The sequence below is a fragment of the Cavia porcellus genome, unplaced genomic scaffold (genome assembly GCF_034190915.1).
Source record: "Cavia porcellus strain 051 isolate PalLab524CR breed Dunkin Hartley unplaced genomic scaffold, mCavPor4.1 scaffold_2, whole genome shotgun sequence".
Classification (NCBI taxonomy): domain Eukaryota; kingdom Metazoa; phylum Chordata; class Mammalia; order Rodentia; family Caviidae; genus Cavia; species Cavia porcellus.
The window spans coordinates 92,370,573-92,375,733 of NW_026947485.1; the positions used below are offsets into that span (position 1 = coordinate 92,370,573).

At 43.5% G+C, this 5,161-nt stretch overlaps 1 non-coding gene across 1 annotated transcript; it reads left to right on the forward strand.

The window, feature by feature from the left end:
* Positions 1-4,416: 4,416 nt before the first annotated feature.
* On the forward strand, positions 4,417-4,552 carry LOC111754500 (small nucleolar RNA SNORA2/SNORA34 family). The gene has a single exon (XR_002789181.1). It is a non-coding gene; the product is annotated as a small nucleolar RNA SNORA2/SNORA34 family (small nucleolar RNA).
* The last annotated feature ends 609 nt before the right edge of the window (positions 4,553-5,161 follow it).

Here is a 5,161-nt window from a genome sequence, read left to right on the forward strand (position 1 = left end):
AGCTGGACAGAGCTGTGAAGATGACACTTGTTATGTGTCAGTTTAACCGGGTTAGAGGATGCCCAGATGGCTGTGAGGGTGTTTCCAGAAGAGATTAGCATTTGAATTGGTAGCCTGAGTAAAAAAGATTGACCCTCACTTCTGAGTAGGACCCATTCAAACCTCTGAGAGCCCAAATAGAACAGAAAGATGGAGAAAGAGAAATTTTGTCTTCTCTGTTTGAGCTGGGACATCCATCCTTTCCGACCTGCAGACGTTGACTCTGCTGATCCTTAGGCCCTCAGATTTGGACAAGAATGACAGTGCCACACTCCCAGGCTTCCAGCTTACTGATAGCAATGGTGGGACTTTTGAGCCACCACATTCGTGTGAGCGTCACCCTGAAGTACATCTCTTTCCCTATATCTCCATACATCCTGCTGGTCCTGTTTCTCTGGAGCACGCCGACTGGACACAGCAACTTTGCCTCCCAGATGAGCTTCACACACAGATGGGCATAATTCTGCAGGCCAGCGAGGTAAAGGCCACACTCATGTCGTTGGCTTACTGAGGTGCAGAAGAGGAGCTGCAGGCTTTTTCAACCCAGGGGATTCCTATCTAGGGATGTTTGTAGAAGTTAATCTGAAGAAGGCCCATTTCTCCTGACCAAGTTGAGGCCCTTTCCTCATGTGCTCTTGGATGGTTTAGGGTCTCACCCATTTGCCTGTTTGTTCCCTAGAAAGACTGGTTCAGAGACAGGGTCCTTACAGAGATTTTTAGTGTATTATTTGAGCACTGTTGGCTTCCAAAAGACAGGTAGGCTGGTATTCCTGAGAGCTGAAAAATCAGAATAAGGAGGGCTCTGTTGCCTGCTCCAAGTGCATGTGCTGGTCTTCTTCTGGCATGACCCAGGGAAGAATCGCCTCCAGCCCTACATGCCATGTCCATTCATGCATATAAGTGGACCCCCAGTGTGTGTGCCAGGCAGTCAGACAGTCCACACCTTTTTTTTTTTTTTTTTATCGGTACCAGGGATCGAACTCATGACTGCCTGCTTGCAAGGCAGGTGCTTATGCCGCTGAGCTAAATCCCCAGCCCCTTAGACAGTCCACACTTAGAGGCACCTTTAGCCTGCCTGATGGACACCAATGGACACCCACAGCACCCCAAGCTCCTAGGAAAGAAGGCAATTTGTGACTGCCTTCAGCTCTGTAAGGAACAGTGGTCTTTATTAATGAAGACAATGGCAGTTAATAAAACTGGGTCATGTGCCTAACATGAATTTCTCATTCAATTTTTCCAACTATATAGAGTATTTGACTATTATTATAATTATAATAGGAATATTTAATAGGATAAATATTCTATCCTATTAAATAGGATAGAATAATAGGATATATATATATATATATATATATATATAAGGAATAATTATTATAATTATTCCTATTTTTGCAGAAGAGGACTCTGAAGTTTAGAGAGGTGACATACCCTCCCAAGTCACACAACCAGGCTTCAAAACCCAGGTCCAACTGATTCCATAGACTTCCCTTTTGTCTTTTCTTTTTTCTTTTTCTTATTCTTTTTTTTTAAAAAAAAAAAGTCACATCATGATCCCCCTACCAGCAGAAGGGAGTTTTCACTCCTCTTGTGGCCTCCAGGGATACTCTATGCACATAGATCTTTTTCCTTACTCAAAAGTATACACACTTCCTCCATCCAGTTGGCTTTTTTCATGTAACATTGTAACTTAAAGATGGCCCTACGCCAGTACACACAGGTTTGGCTTATCACTTTCTGCCTGCATAGTACTCTGGGGGAGGGGATACCTATTCGATAGTCTTCTACAAGTGTTTATTTCAATGGGTTCCAGAGATTTCTTTACTCCACACACAGCTAACTGTCAATGCCCACACTCGGCTGACCCAGTATAGCACCTCTTAACAAGTCACTTAGTCCTCTGTCTGAGAACTCATCTTTAGAATGAGGAGGAAACCTCTGAGATCCCTTTTGTCCTAACTCCAGCCTCTGTTACTTGGGCTGAAGAAGGGCTGGACGAGGGGTCCTCAGTCCCTCCCAGAGAGGCACGCAGACCCTGCAGGATGCACAGAAGGCAGCTGACGGGGCGCTGGGCCTGTCTTCCCCTCCATGTACCACAGTGCAGGCTCCCACCACTTGTGTCCTGCCTAGAAGAAAGTACACACAAGATGTGAACAGATGAGCTGCGGCCCAGCCTGTCTGGTTCGGCCCTTTCCATGTGGGCCTGTTCCTGTTGTTTCCTCAGCAGAGCTCTCATGCCATGATTCAGTGAAGCAGATGGCACATGGGTCTCCAGGGCCAGCAGCTGCCTGTGCTGGAAGCTGACCCTCAGCGAGCTGGGGGACTCTGATTCTGAGAAGGAAGGCCTGGTATGCAGCAGCCTTGGGTCTGCGAGAGCAAGCTATACGGACAAGAAGAAAAGAAGGACACTCAGGGAAGATGGCAGAGTGGCAAACAGCAGAGACACAGCCTCTCTGAAATTTAGTGTCCAGAAGCTAGATTATAACAATGTGAGGAACAGAAAAAGGGGGGGAGTGGATCTCCAGGACCTAGCAAGGACCTGAAGTTGAAGCCCACAGAGAGAGCAGAAAGACCTCAACGCAGAAGGAGAAAGCAAGTGGCGCTTTCTCTCTAAGCCCTGACTCACTGCGTGGGAAGAGCGGCTTGAACATGCAGATGCACAGTGACCCCAGAGGCCTCCACAGATAAACACATCAGTGCAATGGAGCAGTGGACACAGAGGACTTCAGCAGCTGCTGAATTATTCAGCTTCAGATACCTCCCAGGACAGGGCGATTGGCCATCTTGGAAAAAAACCCAACTAAACTCAGAACTCAGAACAACTTCAGGCTGGCTCCATCTAGCAACTCCCAGCCGGAGGTCAAGGAACTGAGGTCAAGCTGGCAGGGAGCTGGGTACAAGTGAGCAGGAGGTACATAGAGTGTTACAGGATGAGCAGATTGGGTTCCAGCCTCACAGCCAGGAACCAGCCTGAACCTGTGGGGTTATCCACTACCCCACAGTAAATCTACAGATGACTTGCTGAGATTAATCAGCACAGATCTGGACTCTTGTCTGCCCACTCTGCCTACTAGTGACAGCAGTGACAGATCCTGAAGTGGACTTTTAAAAATTTTTTCCTATTCTTTTTTTTTGTTGTTGTTTGTTTATTTTATTTTATTTTTGTCTCTTTTGAGACAAGGTCTCGTTATGCAGTTCAGGCTGGCCTTGAGCTCACTTTGTAGCCCAGGCTGGTCTCTAACTTGCAATGATCCTCCTGCCTCAGCCTCCCGAGTGCTGGGATTACAGGCATGAGTCACCACGCCCTTATTTTGGTTTAGTTTTCTGTTTTTCTTGATTGTTCGTTCTTGTTTTTACATGGGTGTGAAATTGTTTGTAGGTTTTTTTTGTTTGTTTTGATTTTTATTTCTTCTTCTCTCTTTTCCTTCTCTCTGCTTCACAGATTCCCAAAGTTTGCCTGATCTCCCTTTGTCCTCCAGCCTTGCTTTGAATATTTTTGTCTTCTTCTGTTTCTCCATTTTTTCCCAAGCCCTTTGAAATTGTCTCCCCTGAAAGTGAAATCACCATATTGAAGGTATACTTACTGTATTCAATTTTCTTGTTAGTTTTAGATCTTGTTACATAACCACCAATCTAGTTCATACAGTTAAAGATGGACAGTTAATAGTTACCACAGCTTATCTTTTTTTTGTACTGGAGATCAAACTCACAACCTTGCACTTGCCAGGCAGGCATTTTTGCCACTGAGCTAAATTCCTGCTATTTTACCATTTTCTAGGCTACATCTGATGTTAGTTTTATTGTTGATTGAATTGCTTTAGCCAAGGCAACATAATTGTTCAAATCAGTTGTTCTTGGTATGTCATGACTGAGATTGTCTAAGAGTCATAAGTAATACTGTAGGCCAGCAGCAAAGAGCAGGGGCTAGTCCAAATAGGTAGCAACTTCCCATCCCCAATAAATTTAAAAAGTAGGAACTTACAAAACCTAAAGCCAGCTATACCCAAGAAGTAGTCATTTTCTAAGAGTTCTAAATACTAGCAATAAAGCTACTCACCATAGGCAATTTACAAGCATCAACCTAGAATTAAACTAAAAAAGAATTAGAACATGAGATGTCACTTAAGTAAGATGTAATCCCAGACTTTCAGCTCAGGAAAAGCAAGCCCAGAGGATAATGAGGTGGAACGATTTTGACAGCCACCCACCTGGACACTCTACAATGATAACTGTGGAACAATAAAGTGGATGAGTTAGGCTCAAAAAAAAAATCAGATCAGAAATAATTTCTCAGATAACTACAGGGATGGTGACAATAATGAAAGACATGATTAGTGACTCTATAGTACATACAGATTTTTAAAAATAAATGAGCTATTGGCTTGAATCAAGACCAGCAGCTTCCTGACGCTGTTGGTTTCAAGCAGGAGCCTAAAGAGATGTCTTTCTATGGTCGTTTGGCCATTTCAGAACTTGGGCAGTGAAATGGTCAATTCATTGAAAAGAAACCCATGCCATGCCAGGACCTGGAGCACTAGGAAACCAAGCAGCTCCTCTCCGCCACCTGTTGTGTTTTGTTGAACTTCAGTGTACGTGAAAGTATGGACAGCTATTCTGAAGAGAACAAGAGACTACAACAGCCATTAGTGACTTCCCTATTGTCTGGTTTTGAAGACCTAAAAAGCCTTCCTCATTCTGTTCCGATCAGTTTTATACTAGGTTGCTTTGTATGAATTCTCTGTATGCAAATACATGGACAACTATTTGGAAGAAAACAAGAGACAATATGATAGTGAAGATCTCAGGTCATCTAGCTTTGAAATTTATATGTCTTACATTGCTTTCTTATGTCCTATTTTGTTCTGTTTTGCTGTGTTCAAGTTTACCCCTTTTAAAATAAAATTTTAAAAAAGGAAAAAGAAAATAGCCCTTCAAAAAAAAATAAATGAGCTTAAGGAAATGATGAAAACTATGAACATCAACATAGGAAACAAATGGAATCTATGAAATAGATTCAAGCAGATATCCAGGAAATTAAAAATACCATTGAAAGCCAGCCATGGTGCTGCATGCCAGTGACCCCAGCATTCAGGAGGATGAGGTAGGAGGATCGTTGACCAGT